The sequence below is a fragment of the Ambystoma mexicanum genome, chromosome 2p (assembly GCF_040938575.1).
Source record: "Ambystoma mexicanum isolate Mex_15411 chromosome 2p, UKY_AmexF1_1, whole genome shotgun sequence".
In the NCBI taxonomy this organism is placed as follows: domain Eukaryota; kingdom Metazoa; phylum Chordata; class Amphibia; order Caudata; family Ambystomatidae; genus Ambystoma; species Ambystoma mexicanum.
This window is the reverse complement of record NC_090923.1, coordinates 1,028,163,595-1,028,181,546: the sequence shown is the minus strand read 5'-3', so window position 1 is coordinate 1,028,181,546 and position 17,952 is coordinate 1,028,163,595.

Below are 17,952 nucleotides of genomic sequence, written 5' to 3'. Positions count from 1 at the left end.
CAGAGTTACAAGGTCAAAAACCAGCCAAGTACGTTGAAACCAGGGGTAATCCAAAGCACAGTCCAAAAGGTCTTGAAACAGCGGAGCAAACCAGTATCCGAGTGCTTGACAGGGAAATCCAAGAAGAGCAGTCCAGAGTCGAGATGTGGAGACAGGAAGACGTCGAACAGTGCCTGATTGGGTCAGCTGTGAAGCAGTGAATGAGCGTTCCCTCTCCGGTTTTGAAGGGGCCGAGGAGTGTCACATGACCCCATCACGTGACCGATGATGCAGCACGTTTCCTTGTCACATGACCCAAGTTGTCAAAATGCTGCCGGGTCTTCCTGGGGGGCGTGATGAAGCAATGAAAAAAGCCGGCGTCTCCGTCGACTGTCTCCAAGACGCCAGGGCAGCTGCCAACATTGCTTGTATAGCATGATCCGCCGTAGCTGTGCTGCTTGAGGGAGTGAGGACATGAGGTTAGAAGGGGAAGGCAGATCAGGACCTGAGAGGGAGGGTTTAGTGGCTGCACGGGCATTCGTCCGCGTAGGGCGACCAGTGGTGGGTGTAACACTGCTGCCATAAACCCAGAACTTGCCACTTGCTGGCTGCACTCCCATTGTTTGTTGCCTTTTTATTTATTATTATTTTTGTTTTTTTCCTTCTCGCTCCGCACTCTCCTTTTGTTCCCCCTTCCATGCACTTCTACCCCCTCCCCCTCTACCCTGCACTTGCACGTTCTCAATGTCACTGGGCCTAGTAAGCTTGTTGTTTTTGTTCTCCCCTGTTCCCCTTCTCTTGCCTTGTCGCGCTCTGAAACACTCGTGTAGGAGCGCGATAGAAATAAAATATAAATATCAATATGTTCTGCCTTTTATCCGTGTGAGGAGAGCTAATTGGTATCAGATGTATGCACTTAAAGTTAAGTGCCTGACTTTGCCTGACCCAATTAGTGGGGCATGTCCAATGCAATATGTATGGGTTAGACAACAGAGAATCCTAAAAAATAGGATGGGTTAGCTATACGGGAAAGGGAGGAATACCGCGTCTCACCATTGGTTGCCTCCCCCCAACTCCCCTAAGAGCTCTCACCCAGGTGATCCTCCAACACTGTCTAATGAAAACTGAAGAGAACAGTGTATGATGTGTAAGCGACAAGCGACGCAAAAACAATGAATCAGCAGCTGAGTGACTGAACTTTGAGGCCAAGATACAATACCATAGACAGAGAGGTCCGGCAGCACGTAGGTGCTCATTCGAAAGTCTGTTAGGTATCCAGGTGAAAGGTGGCAAATGTGAAGAGTGAAAGAAGAACTGTGAAAACGTAGTGGTCCTGCAATGGGTCAAGCAGAAGCCCCGTGCACATTCAAAACTCTTCGATAGTTGATGAAATCATATCAGAAGTTGGTCCGATCCCGGCGGAGGGAGATCAGCTTAAAACGTTTGGTTAAAGCAAGTTTGTGTAAAGTTCTGAACGTTGTGTTAAAGGAATCTGAGCCTGACGGAGGGGGATCCGAGATCTGAGCCCGCCCGAGGGGGAATCCGAGATTGGAGCGTGACAGAGGGGGATCCGGGGTGAACCATGAGTCACCCGAGAAAGAATACCCTATGAGGAATTAGATGCATAAATAATGTACGAATATTATGGTGAAAGGATCTGAGCCCGGCTGAGGGGGATCCAAGGTGAATAGCTAATTGCCTAAGAACTTGAGTACTTGTGAAAATCATGGCAATGGTATAAGGTGCTATACAAATGCCAAAGAACATAAAATAACATGTAGTTTGTTTAAAGTTAGGTTTTTCTACTGCTTGATTATTTTTAAGGGTAGATTTCATTCCCTTAGTAATGTTAACAGAGGGGCTGTAGGTTTTAAGCTTTCTAGAGGAAGATGGTTTAGAGAAGACAACATTTCTGCCATCGATTGTAGTACACCTCTGTTATTGAGGGGTGAATTTAACTACCAAAAGGTGTCTTTCGGCATAGTGTGCTTCGATTTAACAACCTTAGCTTTTAAAGTCTTAGACGTAATAGAAGCCCGCCAGGCGTCCTCCCTTTCGTCACCACGACCAAGGACCAGGAACAAGGGTCTGCTACATTGCAACAGGAAGGTATCCAGCTGGAACGAATTGTTCAGTTCACAGGTACTGTGGGGCTTGGGGTAAATCTACCTTTTGCCAATTGTGGTGCTTCCTACCTCGGGGAGTGCCATTTTACACTCTTTAGAGTTGCCCTCAACTCACTTGCGCTGGCCTTACAGCTTGTGCTTCTTCAAGGTGGCTCCTCTTGAGCTTCTGTGATTTTCTATTTGAACTACAGACTTTTTAAAAACATTTTCTAAGAAGAGAGCATCAGAACCTTGAACTAGCCCATTGACTTTGGCTATCCTGGCTCCCTAAAGGCCCCTTTCTGAACCTATTGGCTTTTGCAATACGTGTTCCCTTACAGGTTTTAATTGTTGAACACTGTTATTGCTGGGATAAGAGACTGCCTACATCCCTCTGGGAGAATCTAACTGTTTTTAAGTACAAAGTATGTAATGATCTAACTATAACTTTTCCCTCTGTTGGGATGGTTCCCTAATATGCCAGAGGTCGTCTGGGGGTCTGCCCGAAACTCGATGGCCCAACACCCTTCCCCAGAATAAACGGAGGACTCAGCCAAGAGCAAGTTAGAACTAAACCAACAGGGATCATACAAGACCATCAAGATTCTTTCCCCATGCCATCCACCCTGATTTTCTATGTCGTGATTGGCTACAGCTGATCTCCCCAGGCCTGGGGCTCGATTCGGTTCTCGGCTCTCTGTGCATCTCTTCAAGGTAATATGAAATAATAATAATAATTTGGCACTTATATAGCGCTACGAACCCTCAGGTATCTGAGCGCTGCTTATTATTACCCACGGTGTGTGGTGCTCATTTATCGACCTCGGAAGGATGAAAGGCTGAGTTTGGCCTCACCGGGATTCGAACCTGCGTTAGCAGGCTCTACACGGATGTCAAAGCGAGCGCTCTACTCGCTGTGCCACTTGACCGGCTTGACCGAAATGATTATGTGTCTGTATTGTAACTGTAGTATACCACCTTTGCCTATGAGAGTGCGCTCCTACGTTTCAACACTTGTTTCATTCCTTGTCTGGTTTGCTGGCATTGGCTATGCTTTCCCACCATGGGTGAATGCCCATTGTCTGGCTCGGCTCCATCATGTGCTTGTAGACCACAAAATCGAGCTCTTGAGTCTGCATTTATGAGGATTTATTCCCTTTTGCTGCAGCTGGTCCCTTGTCATCTAGTGTTTGGAATGCGACCGTGTATCTCTGTCCTTGGCTGTGAGCCCGCTTTGCGCTCCGTGCAGCCTGAGTCAGCTCCTCTTGTCCCGTGTTCTGTGGCTTGAGGCCTTCTGTAATTTTCCTTAGACTTATAATAAGATTTCTACATGCTCATGACATAATATTAGGTAACCTATATGTTAGTCACACATGGTCCTACCGGGCTACATATACTCCTGTAGTTCCGTAGGGTTGGTTAGTTGCTTTAAGCATCTGCAAGCTTGCTCAGGATCTCTTGTTGCCCCACGTTTCTGCGTTACTGCATTTGGCTAGTGAAAGCGCTGTTTGGACAAGGGCTGTCTGTGGCTGTGTGGCTGCCTGGACCCTTCCAACGCTTTTCAGATCTCCGACTTCAAAACAGACAGTGTTGAATTACTGAACTCATTCGGCCCGCCTACTTTTTACCCACAACCTCATGTATTGTGTGCACACGTGCATTTGCGCGCATATTTGGGAAAGCACTGTTTGGACAAGGGATGTCCATGTCTGTCTAGGCCTGGGGAGGCAGGGGGGCGGCGAATAACTCTTATGCTTTCTGCTGGTAAGCTCACCTTTCTTCATATTTTGGTTTCATTTTGCATGTCGTACATTCCAATAGAAGACAGTACTTACCTGAAAAGTGTTTGTGTCTCTGCTCAGTAGCACGAAGATTACATGCACATACAAACAGCTCATGAAACCATTATCCACCTCTTCTTGTATGCATTGGGCCGAGAAAGGGCACTTGCTACACTTCAAAAACAGACATGCCGTCTAAATTGGCAACACTACAGTTGGTTGAGAGGCTGAAGCGCACTCCGCTAAAAAGTTCTCATGAGCTTTGTAATAAAGATGGATCTCCTTTCACATGAGCAAGAGCTCACTTATTGACAGTGGACATACACAGTTTTTATCCAGTAGAAATGGCTAACCTATCTATTAATGATGGGCATGGCAATGTATCATGCTCTCAAACACCAATTGACATTATAGATATAAATGAGATAGCATCTCTTCCACATATCAGTGACATAACTATGGAATCTATCACGGTCACATCTAGCTCTGAACAAATATCAAGTCAATCAGTAATATTTGAAAGTCACCACTCCGAGCTGTGGTGCCTGTAGCAGTTACAATGGACTTGGTAATTGTAGACTCAACTGATAAGGTTAAAAATTCTGGCGCATGAATTCTTCCATAAGCACACCTGTGATTATGCCACAACGTATGCCGTTACCAACTTGTAGTGTGCCTGAGATGCAGGAAGTGATTGCAAACAATATGCATCAAACAAATCTGTCGCAATCTCCAGGAATGTTTGGCAACAATTCAAATAATTCTTCTCCATTATCTATATCTTTTATCCGTCCTACAATTTCGAAAGTACCTACTTTTTTGGCAATTTGTCTACCTTTCAACAGCCTATGGCATTGTCGCTCATTCTAATGGAGCCAACATTAATGGCTATGAATCTAGCCATCTCCACCATGTCAAAATTCTATGAAATAATGGATAGCAAAATACATATACAAACAACGTTACTTGAAAACATACTGCGACACCAGACAAAACTTAGCTCCGATTTGTTGGAAAACTGAGCTAAGTTCAATCTTAACTGGTGAATGTCTGCAACACAAGCAAATTATATTTAGCAACACCTCAAATAAGAATCAAGCAACTAACACATGCCCGTGTGAGGGGTGCGGCTCTTTGACAATGACTACTGCTTGCAACTGTCGAAGTGCATCAAACAACTTGGTGCAAGGGATGTACCTGATAGATGAGCATCCTTCTACTGAAGGATCAACTTGCACAAACAATCCATTCTTTTCTACCTGCGACCAGTGCCAATGTGACTGGTCTTTTATTGAGCCCAATTACAGGGTTGGACAATGGTGATGTGTTAATTCCCCTGGTGGCAACTACTAATAATCTTTGATTACTACAGCTAAGAATAAGGAAGATATCTCCTTCTATTGCAAAGCCATTAGCACTGAAGTTTTCCATTCGCGTTCTATTACTCACCAAAAGAAAACCAAAAATATAAAGACATCTACTACAATAAATCAAGGAGCAACTAAGCAATTCATCAAAAACTTAACAAAAACCAAAATAACACGTAATAGAGGCTAGTGCGGCTATCGCAAAAAAAATACACAAAATGTAAAGACTCAATTAAAATTCTTAAAATATCAAAAATCATCTTCAGACTTCTCAAGATATGCATGGACCTCGGGATGACTTACTCAATGAGATTGCCATCAAAAAAGATAGTACAATACAACCATAAAAAACTTGAGTAACGCACAAGATGGTGAATCATTTAAAGCACACAGAATTTGCTCTCAGGAGGGCAAACCATCGGCTCTAGATCAAAGAATATCTTAAATAGAGAAATCAATTCATCGACATCTCTTAACTCTAACAGTTGATAAAAAATGTCCTAAAACTATATCTATAGAGACTACATAGCAGCCTAATCAAGAGCAAGAAAAACGTTTGCACCCCCAAAGCAAGAGCTTTCAACAATTGAAAGCATCGAATAACACCTCTAAAGCTAATGGTGGTCGCAATTCTAGTCCACAATTTCACACACTAATAATACAATGTAGACATCATCCATGTGACATGTATGATCTAAACTGAACATCTATACTGAATATTTTTGCAGAGATTCCGAGCTTGGAAGACTTGACATCAACTGATCTGAATCAGGTACATTTCTTCATGAATCTGATTTATCCATTGCTAGATTTTGTATCCAGTCTGGGGTGGTTCTAAATTTGATCTGGCAGGCTAGACAAACCTTATTTGATTTGGGTTTCACTGTCTCATACGAATCGATGCAAGAAATAATTGGTGAACTGAGAAAGCACCAGGTGCAGCGGGGCAATTTTAATTGTTCAGATCAATTGTCAGAATTAAAGGTAACTTCCATGCACAAACCAATTTATGATCATTCTGAAGTTAGAATTTTGTCCAATCGATGTAAACACCCATGATTTACACCAACTTCATAGCCATTAAAAACGATCCAGCCTCAGACCTTTAAACTGCTCAGTTGGAACACACGCGGCCACACTCATTTGTTCAACCAACAATGAATTATATAATCTTGGGTGTTTGACATCATAGCTCTGCAAGAAACTTGCTTAGCTGAAACACCTGTTTGGGACAATTTTAACATACTTACTGTACCTGCTGTACGCCAAGCCAAGGGGAGACCTACGGCAGGGTTCCTGGTAGCGACTAAAATCCCAAACAACCTATCCATGACTAAATGGGCTGAACCCAACCAATATACGCAACCTGTTTGAATTACATATGATATCTAGGTAATAGCTCTAGTCAATACTTACTGGAATCAAGCTAGTCTATCTGATGATGCCTTTCTTTTGGACTTGGAATTCCGGCTTCATTTGGTAGCTGCTAACCCAACTATAATAGCAATTTACGTTATGGGGGACCTGAATATACACTGTATGTCTAATGAAATGCAACATCAGACACTTGCTCGAAATAGATGGACTAGTCTTCTAAATACTGATGCTCAATGGCGCATTAGCAAGTGATTCTCCGGCCCAACCAACCTGGCGCTTTATGAACCAAAAAGCTACGCTACCATTGACTATATATATACAGATCGTACCATGTTACACTCATAGATAATTTCAGTATATATGAACAGCATGTTAGTGATCATGACCAACTGACCCTGTCTTGGACATGGAACCTACCTACTCTGCCCGATCCTGTTAAACATCTGAGCTCTCAAATTACTATATCAAATGGGAGAAATCGTTTACGATGGTCACCTAACCAACTATGTGATCTTTATCATTGCCTGAGCAACAGCATTCCTTGGAACAAGAATTATTTATTTCCTGATGTACGGTACATAGCTGCCCTTCGACTCTTGAGGGAGGTTCAATCTGGAACCAAAAAACCCATGTTCAAGCACAAACATATATTCAATCCTGATCTCAAGCATCAAATAACTCTACTAAGTAGATAAATTAGGAGCCTTAAAAACCAATCGTTAGCAGATTATGGTGCTAGAATCAAACAGCTAAGATTGAAATATAAAAACTGGGTAAAATTCAGAAAATCACACATGTACCAGCAAGAATATGTTATGAGCCTTATCCGCTAAAAACTCTGGAGCTATATGGCGACTTTTAAATCAGGTCACCAACTCCCCACAGTATTCTTTGTTGGTAAACTCAGTGTCTGAACAGTCCTGGATTGACTATTTCACTGAGTTTTATGCCTCTGAAGATCTGAGAACACTGGACGACATTGATTTGAGTAAGATCAAGATCTCATTAGATCTTAATGTTGAGGACGTAGCTTTTTATATATCCAAACTATCCAACTCGAGAGCTCCAGGGCTGGATGGTCTGTCAAATTACATATTAAAAGCTAATCCCGGAAAGGATTCCAAGATGGCCGCCGGTGAGGGGAGACGTGTGTAGGTCTCGCTCCCGCCGGGCCCTTCTATAGCACCTCACTAAGCTTCGCTCCGGAGGGTGCCAGCTCGGTCCTTTTGTTGGCTAGCTCGCCCGGAGGCTCGGCTCGAAGTTGGGAAACGAGCCCATCATAAGCGGACATAATCGCCCGAAGCACGACAGCCGCGCGCCCCTCCCCCTTCGGGACAGCGACAAGGCCGGCGCGGTCGGAAAAAAGGCGGCAGCCATGAGCAGACCCCTGCGGCCCCCTACTCGACTGGAGAAGCGCCAAGCTACGGAGAAGGCAGCTGGAGTGAGGAGCAAGGGGACAACAATAGCGCCCCAGCAGCAGCTCTCCGGCGCAACTCAGGCTCCCCCTCCCCGTGAGAGGTGAATCGAGTGCGGCACGAGCGGAGACTCCCGGGAGCCGAGGGAGAGGTCTGCGGATCCCAAAGCCCCCGAGACGAGCACGGGGTGAGGCCGGGGGACGACGTGCGAGAGCGGCTGGAGCGCGTCCCCAGCCCCGAAGGTGCAGGGGGGCCGGGTCAGAGGTAACGGCAGGACAGCAGTGCCGGAATCTGGGGACACACGCCCCGGCCCCAAGGAAGGAAACATCAATGGCCGCAGATGAAGAAGGGCTTACACAGGTTAGAAGCTCCCCTCGCCCTTCTCACGTTCAGTCAAAGCTCAATAGATCGGGAGGTGATCGATCAGCGGGAAGACTCCCGGCCCCTCCAGGGAGACGGGGAATAAGGCATAATACCTCCAGGCATAATACCTCTGGTGTGAAAGGGGGGCTGCTCTACCACCCCCCCGTTTTTTTTTTCTTTCTTCCCCCGCTAGGAGTAAAACAGCAGAGCACGGAGGCATACAATCCGTGGGGGAAGACTGCTCTTTCTGCCCCATTGCGTATACTCCCGGCATAGAAGTTCACATCCCTGTGGCCCCAAGTGAGAGGGCTGTCGCAGACCTTACATTGGAACCAAAGCAGTATCCCTGCTCCGGCGTTGGGTCACAGGGCTCGTGCAAATTGGATAGTAAGGGCCAAGTGGAGGTCTGCGACCTGGACTAAGGCCAGTGAGCCACTCGCAAGGAGGTAACTAGGAGCATAGACTTGAAAGTGGGCTATGTCCAAGGCGAAGGGGAAAGGGAGGGGAGCCCAACAGAACTCACAACCGTCTAAACACGATACGAATGTCCTCCAAATGTGGGCGTCGGACTCTCCGGTGACGACCAGAGGCAGATCGCAGGAAGACACGACAACTGATGCTTCCCACACCATCTCGAGTGCCCGGCCCCCCTCGAAGGAGTATATGCGCACATGGTTCACGGAGCTCCAAGACAAATTCATGTCGACAGTGCAAGATCAATTCGCTACAATGAGAGACGACATTAAACAGACACTCCAAGACATTAAATAGAACATAGCCAACCTGGAGGAAAGAACAGACACACTAGAAAAAATTGTGCAAAATGTGAAGGACGAGGCACTGCAATACTGTGAAGCCCAAGAACACCTAGCGAGGCTAACGCATAACTTGGAGAATCAGTGTGAAGACTTAGAAAACAGGTCCCGCAGATCGAACATTCGCATTAAAAACATGCCGGAATCAATCGTGGATAAGGATCTAAAGAAAGCAGTGCAGGAAGTGTTTAGGGATATCATTGAGGCACAGGACGCTGAGTCCATTGGCATTGACCTCATCCATCGAGTGGGGCCCAAACGTACAGGCGCTCCCGGGGAGAGACCGAGGGATGTGCTGGCTACAGTCTCCTCATACCCACAGAAAGACCTTATTTTAAGGAGGGCAAGGCAGCTCGATCGAATAAGGATGAATGGGGTGGACATTCAGCTATACCAGGACTTGGCAGCCGCTACACTCCTAAAGAGAAGGGAGATTGCCCCACTAACCAGGGAATTGGCCAGGAAGGAAATAAAATACAAGTGGACCTTACCTTTTGGCCTTTTGTTTGAGTGGGAGGGCAAACAAAGGAGAGTGACCACCTGGGAAGAGGGGCTGCACATCATGGGTGTTCTAACGGAGGAGGTGGCAATCGGGGGCAACAGGGTGAAGGAAGCTCAGCAAAAAAGGCCAAACAGGTGGGAAACGACAGAGCAAAAAAAAGAAACGAAACGGGAAAAGTTACTTTAGATCGACGTCTATAGAATAGTGAATAGTGTCTGACTGGAAACAGACGGGCTAGTTTCTCTCATCTAAGCCTCGGGAAAGGTACCCAATGAAGGATGACGAAATCTCTTGCTGTGCCGGCCCGGCTGCAGAGCGAGAGCAGATACACATACAGGTCTGAGGAACATGCAGGGTTTAGGACTCCCCGCGCAATTAACCTCGAGTCCACAGAGGGCAGGGATCGATAGGCGGCACGCCCTAGCTAACATAGGTACACTGGCCCTCCTCGGGATAAAAGTTGGGTTATGGTTATTGGTTGGAGTTTGGTGGGGAGTTCTCCGGAAGAGAGTAGGGACGACAGTATTCGGGTGGAAAAGTCAGCAAAAACAGGCAGATGATATGGGGCAGATCAGATTTTTAACGTTGAATGTAAGGGGCTTGAATTCCCCGGTGAAGAGAAAAAAATTAGAAAATATGGCTCGGAGGGAGAAAGCCGAGGTGCTCCTCCTTCAGGAAACACACGTTAGAGCCCAGGATAGGGGGAAGGTACGCCTGCGAGGATATGAGATACTCGCCCAATCCTGTGCGGCAGGCAAGAGGGCTGGGGTAATGATTGCAGTAAAGGGAGGAATAGACGCAGCTTTGGTAGACAGGCAGACAGACAAGGAGGGGAGGCTGGCTGTTGTCAATGTTAAGATATATAACACCAAGATGACTCTGGTGTCAATTTATGCCCCAAATTCGGGACAGGATGGATTCCTGAGGGACGCAATGGGGAAAGTGGAGGGATTTGCTAAAGGTGTGATTGTTATGGGGCGGGACTTCAATATGGCATGGCGCCCTCAGATGGACAGGAGCTCGGGGGGGCCCCCACAACCACGGCGCCTCATCCGACCTTCTCAAACGGAAGATTGAGGGGCTGTCACTTCGTGACATGTGGAGGGAGCTTAATCCTCAAAACAAAGGGTACACCTACTATTCGCACGTTGATAATACAATGTCAAGAATTGATTATTTCTGGGTCTCAGTGGGGATTTTGGGAAAGGTGCAGGGGGTAGAATTGGGCCCCATTTCACTCTCTGACCACGCTCCACTTTGGCTAGATCTATTGATCCCAGGGAGGGAGGGAGGCTTATGGCGATGGAAACTGCCGCAGGATCTGTTGTCAGATCTGGTTCTAGGGGAGTCCATAAGAGGGAAAATCTCAGAGTTCTTTGAATACAATGATACAGGCGAGGTCCCCCTGGGAACGGTTTGGGAAACGTTGAAGGCAGTTACCAGAGGAAATATGATTGCCCTGAAAGCCGCAAGAGATAAACAGAGGCATGGATGGGAACGAGAACTAGAAAATAAAATGTCAGAGATTCTGGAGGAACTAATAGCCCACCCTTCCAGAACTTTAAAGAAGGCTCTGAGGCACACGCAGGGCCAACTGGAACTTCTCCATACCAAGAAAGCCCTCCTGTACCTCAAACAAAGACTACATCAAAGCCAATAAGGCAGATAGAAAACTGGCTCGAAAACTCTCCGCAAAGGTAGAATTGACCACCATCCGGAACATCAAGAATGTATATGGAGAGACGCTAACGCGTACGGCAGAAATAGGGGCCACTTTCAAGGACTTCTATCAAAAGCTATATGCTTCAGAACACCCTGATGAGGACAAGCAAAACAAATTTTTGCGGACACTCCCCATCCCAAAAATACGTGAAGAAGATAAACTATCCCTAGATTCCCAAATTACGGAAAACGAAGTCAAAAAGGCAATAGCTTACCTCCCTAACAACAAAGCACCAGGCCCAGATGGCTTCACTGCACCCTTTTACAAACTATTTGCAGATGTCCTGACCCCTTTCATCACAAGACTATATAACTCTTTTAAAGACACTGGGAACGTAACCCCATCCATGAACGAGGCAAAGGTTCAGGTGTTCTATAAACAGGGAATAGACCCTTCCCTACCCAGTTGCTACCGTCCTATTGCACTCATTAACCTAGACTAACTAACCTAAAATACTGGCGACCAGGCTAGCCCCGCTCTTGCCAACACTTATCCACCCGGACCAATCCGTATTTATTCCGGGCAGGCAAACTCACGATAACCTTAGAAGGATAATCCACCTAATAGAAAAAATTAATTTTACGAATACCCCGGCAATCCTACTATCACTTGACGCCGAAAAGGCTTTCGACAGGGTGGAATGGTCTATCCTTTTTAAAACCCGGGAACTTATGGGATTTGGGGAACGATTCATAAACATGGTCAAAGCCAATTATAACTCCCCTTCGATAAGGATAGCGGTCAACGGGGAACTCACAAATCGGGTAAGGGTCAACAGGGGAACGAAGCAGGGTTGCCCTCTTTCCCCCCTCCTATACACCATCTTTTTGGAGCCGCTATTGATTAAAATAAGAGAGACCAGGGAAATAAAGGGGATTGAGATGGCAGGCAGACAGCACAAGGTGATAGCCTATGCAGATGACATGCTACTAGCACTAGAGGATCCGGTAAACTCGCTAGCAGACACTCTGCAAATACTGGAAGAATTTGGGGACTTATCGGGTCTGAAAATGAATACAAACAAATCCGAAATCTTACATTTAGCCGGGAACAGCGACTCCTGGCATAGGGAGATGGATACCACAGGCTTAAAGCTTGTGAAAGATGGTGTAAAATACCTGGGCATAACGCTTACGCATACGGTAGACGCACTCTACAAAAGGAATTACCCCCCATTACTAGCTAACCTGAAAAGGGATTTAGAATGTTGGTGTCCTCTAAATATCTCGTGGTGGGGGAGAATTCAGGCACTGAAGATGAACACCCTTCCCAAACTGCTTTATTATTTTCAGGCCCTCCCAATAACAATCCCTAACTCCTTCTTTAAGACATTGGCAAGGTTAATCTCATCCTTTGTATGGAACACGAAACCCCCTAGGGTGGCGAGCTCTGTCTTAACAACCCATGTCAGAGAGGGGGGATTGCCACTACCACACTTTAAAAACGACTACCATGCAGCGCAACTATGGGTCCTCGGAGAATGGCTGGGTGAGGACCAACGAACGATCTGGGTGACCCAGGATAGAGCGGCGGCGCGGACCCCGCTGGAAGACCTTCTATGGAAACTCCAGCGATATCGACACCCAAACTTAAAAAATAGTGAAATCATGAAGGCCACTTTGATTGCTTGGGATAGGCAAGTGAGGAAGGGATTCATGACTACGACAACAGCCCCATTCACGCCTATTTGTAGGAATCCTCAATTCCCGCCTGGACTAGACCAAGGAGCCTTTGAGAATTGGGAAGAGGTGGAATGTAGGAAAATCGGGGAAATGTTCAAGGGCAATGCCATAAGAACATTTGCAGAATGCAAATCAATGTGGAACCTTACGAATGCGGAAAGGTACAAATATGAACAACTCAGACATTGGTTAACCACGCCACACATGGTACAGGCGGCGACCAGGGAACTGACCGCATTTGAAAAATACCTAATAACCAATTCAGGGAACAAGAAACTGGTCTCCACACTTTACAACTTCATCAACTCGCAGGAGGAACTCATAAAATGGGCATATATGAAGAAATGGGAAAAAACGTTGGGAGAAGAAATATCGATCCATCAATGGCAGGCACTATGGGAGGTCATTCCAAAACTTACTTGCGCTGCCCAAACAAGAGAAATGTGGCTAAAAATCCTCACCAAATGGCATTACACACCAGAGAGGCTTAACAACATGTACCCGACAACATCAGACCGCTGCCGGAGGGGCTGCAAGGAGGTTGGCACGTGGAGGCACATCTGGTGGGACTGCCGAGGGGTCAAAGGATTCTGGACAGACCTGATCTCAGAAATGGGGAAAATGTTCCCAGTGGTGGACCAGTTGGGGGAGAAAGTCTGGCTATGCGGCTTTAAAGATCAACAAGCAAAAACATACACGAAGGCGCAGTGGAGAGGCTTCATGGGCCTGCCCATTGCGGCTTGGACCACAATTGCACAGAACTGGAAGACACAAGACCCACCGCTAATGTTCACGTGGCTCTGAAAAGTTTGGACTCAATTGACTATGGAGAAGATTACGTGTACCTTACAGGGATCAAAAGACTCCTTCTCGAAGGATTGTGGGGTGGGGGGGCTGTTAGAATACCTGCAATCGGACTATATGGTACAGTGGTGCCCACATAATATCAAAATAACTGACATATTCACCTCGTAGTCAATATCGAAGTCACCTGAATAAACACGAACTCTTCCGGAGGAGGGAGGGAAGGGGAGGGAGGGAAGGGGAGGGTGGGTGAGGGACATAACTGTTTTTTTTCTTGCTAAGTTTACTCCTGTTGTATGTGTTGTTATGAGAAAACAATAAAAACAAGTTTAAAAAAAAAAAGCTAATCCTGAAGCATGGGCACGTATACTGAATAAAATGTACTTGGAGGTTCTTGAATCACAAGTCATACCAGCTTCATGGTGCAAATCAAAGATAGTGCCAATATTTAAAAAGGGTAACCAGCAAAGTCCGGGTAGTTATTGCCCCCTTGTACTGCTTGATGTGCCGGGCAAACTTTTTTCTAGATTCATCCTGAGAGACATCACGGGGTGGATTACCCAGAACAACTTATAACATCCCCATCAAACGGGCTTCATTCCGGGCCTTGATACAGCCATGAATTTGATAGTGGTAATGGCTATTCAACAGCAGATTAATTGCTCTAAATAGCCCATTTACATGGCATATGTGGATTTTAAATCTGCTTTCGATTCGGTAAGCAGATCATGCATGCTATCTAAATTGGCTGGAGCTGCATGCCCAGAATCTTTGTTGGCTCTGATCACTCAACTTCATAGAAACACTACCATTCGAGTAAGATTAACCACAGAAGGTCATCTATCGGCCCCAATTACTACCTTCCGGGGTGTTAAACAGGGATGTGTATTAGTATCCACACTATTTAACTTTTATGTAGCAGATATGGGGAATGAATTTGCAGCTGTACAATCTGATCCTCCACGACTAAGAACATTGTCAGTAGCATGGCTCTGCTATGCAGATGATCTTGTGTTACTATCAAAGACACTGTGAGGCTTACAGAGATTATTATCTGCTCTAGAGAAATATGCTGACACAAACTTTTTGCACATAAATGTGGACAAAACAAAGGTGCTATGTTGCAACCCAAAAGCACAAAATAAAACACAAGAGCATGAACTGGTTCCTAAATAGGAGCAAATTAGATATTATATTTCATTATAAATATCTTGGCATTAACATCGGTAGTCAAACAACAGATCTGTCATATCTAATAGAAATTAAAGCAAAAACCAGTTCAATGACATTACAGGCATTGATCATTCAAGCTAGATTTGGCAAATGTTCTTATTCATCACTGATTACATTTTACATGCAAAAAGCAACTTCAATTATTTTGTATCGGTCAGAAACTAAACCACACCAAAACTTTCAATTTTGGACAAGAATAGAAAGCCTATTTTGGAAGCGAGTCTTAGCACTACCCAAAAGCCAACCAATGGACATTGTTAGATACGAACTAGGGTTATCTTCTTTATTTGCATTGCATTCGTAGAAAGTTCTGAGCCTGTAGAGGAAATTCTTAAATGCAACTGATCCCAGTTTATTGGTGACCAAAATATCGAAATACATGCTGCATTTTGATCAGAAGTTTCCGCTACAATGGAGGACTCACATATTTCATGTAATGGAGACAGCAGAAATCTCACAAGACTTGCTAATCATCAATCTGACTAAAGCCACATTCAAACTATGGCAATCAGACTGGATGTGTACCTTAGAAAAGTGTAAAACATATCGAGTGTTTAAAGAAAATCCTTTCATAGAAAAAAGATTTTGCTCTATTTAACCATATTTGCTCAAATTCCCAAGTCCTAAATATCGATATATTTATTTAACTTATCGATTGAACTTGTGCAAAACTAGAGAAATCTTTGCACGACGTTGCCAAATTTAAGTTTGCATGAACTTCTGTAGATTCTGCGGCATCCAAGAACAATGTGAGACTCTACAACATTTACTAACCAAATGTTCAAAATTGGGTCATCAGTGAAATCTAATACTGAAACCGCTCTTCAAACACTATAGACTATTAACGTCGGAAAGCTTATGGTATAAACCTTTTCATTCCAAACTCCCGATGGTACTAGTTGCAATTGCTAAGTTTATCATGCTTCTAAAACTTGACAATTGATGAGTAGTGTATATGCTGTCAGAAACTTCTTTCATTTTAACAATGAAAAAGAACAAAGCTTACATATCTCATCATTCTAAACATGTATACACATCCTTGGTGAAACTGTCATTAAGAAAAAAGAACGCGATACTTATGATCTTTGTACGCAAAGGATGCAACAATGACATCACTTTATGCCATCATATTTGGGTTGTTTTTCTTTTATGTTGCCATATTGCATGCTATTTTATTATGTATATATTGATTGTTTTAAATGTATTGACGTCATCATTTAATGTATTATTGAAAGGTTGATTTTCAGCCATAACAATAAAAAATTAAATTAAAATATTAAAAGCTTTGACAATATGTATCTGTATCCGTCCTCTAGCTATAGAACTGTGTAAGCATGTTCTTTGTGTATTCAAATGTGTGTTTGTGTAATGCGGTTCAAGCCTGCAAATGTGCTTCATGCCTAATGCTGCTATGTCGTGGTGTCACTAATGACGTCAGCATCGTAGCTTCTTGGCGCTTAATGGAGACTGTCCATCAGGGTATTCTCATCCACAATCTCTGTGGTCCCTCCTACCCCTGTAGAAATATGTACTGGATTGGGGCTGTATGGTTGATTGAGGCAATACCTTTCTGTATATGTGCCAGGAAATGATGCACTTGGGATTTGTCTGAAATAAGATGGATCTTCGTCCGATCATGTTCCTGGGGGTGAAGAGGGGTATTCCTGGGACCCGTTCTTCACCTCCTTATAACTCCATATTGCAATGGTGATCACGAATAAGTGTTATTACTTACCTCAAATGACGTCACTCAGTGTGCTGGAAAATGTATAACATATGAAAAATTACTCTCCTGCTTTATTGCGCTTGTTAAATTGAATCCTAACTTTTGGGATTAATGTTAGTAGTTGTTGCTTTTTAAAGAGGGTCTAATTCCTTGTGTGTATATAACTACATTATCATACTATAACTAAGTGTTTACTTGGATACCTGTATTTACTGACTTCATTGTAAAGCGCCTAAACTCACATACCCCTCTTAAAATATGCCTGGCTGCTTAGTCACACTACCAACTTGTGTGGTGCAGGCCTATATTAAAAGGTGGGTTACCTAATTCCAAGAGATAAGTCTTGTAAAGTCCCACACCATTTGGACTCTACAAATTCTTACCCATCACCGTGCACCTGGGAGGCTTGGGGACTGGAACAGGGGGTGGATGGGGCTAGGATCAAGCTGACCCACACATTCTGCACTCATTCTGTATCGCAATATCTGCACCCAAGGCTTCCACCCTCGCTTTGGACTATAATTTATTCCACCCTGTACCTTGCATTACAAATTTTGTCACTTCTGATAAGGAGGAATGGTTGAGTTCTTTTAGATCTTTTATGGCCAGTGGGATTATGGTTGGTGGTCTGGGGTCACCTACTCTTGTGGAATTCAGGGGTGTCAGGACTCAGGCAGTTGTGGGTGTCTTAAATCATGGTTGGTTGGGTGTCGGAGGCCTGCTTTGGCCCGGCTGTGATGAACGTGCACTGTGAGCCACCTGGTACTGTCTCGTGGCCTTGCATGGCACATTCCTTCTCTGGATAACAAAAATTGGCAACAGTTATAGAACAGAGGAGAGTTACTATGGGAGCCAACCACGTGGGTCTCTCTATCATCAGCAAATGGGCATTTTCAGGTTTCTTCGTTGAGTCTGTGTTTACCGCGCAGCCATGCAGGGCCGAATGCTTCTACCATAGCTACAAAATGGCACCTACTTGTATGCGCGCACTAAGTCTAAGCAGCTACATTTCGCATAATATTGCGTTTATGCAGGGTCTCTTAGCACGGCCCCTGCCCCTTGGCACATCGCAAGTGTATT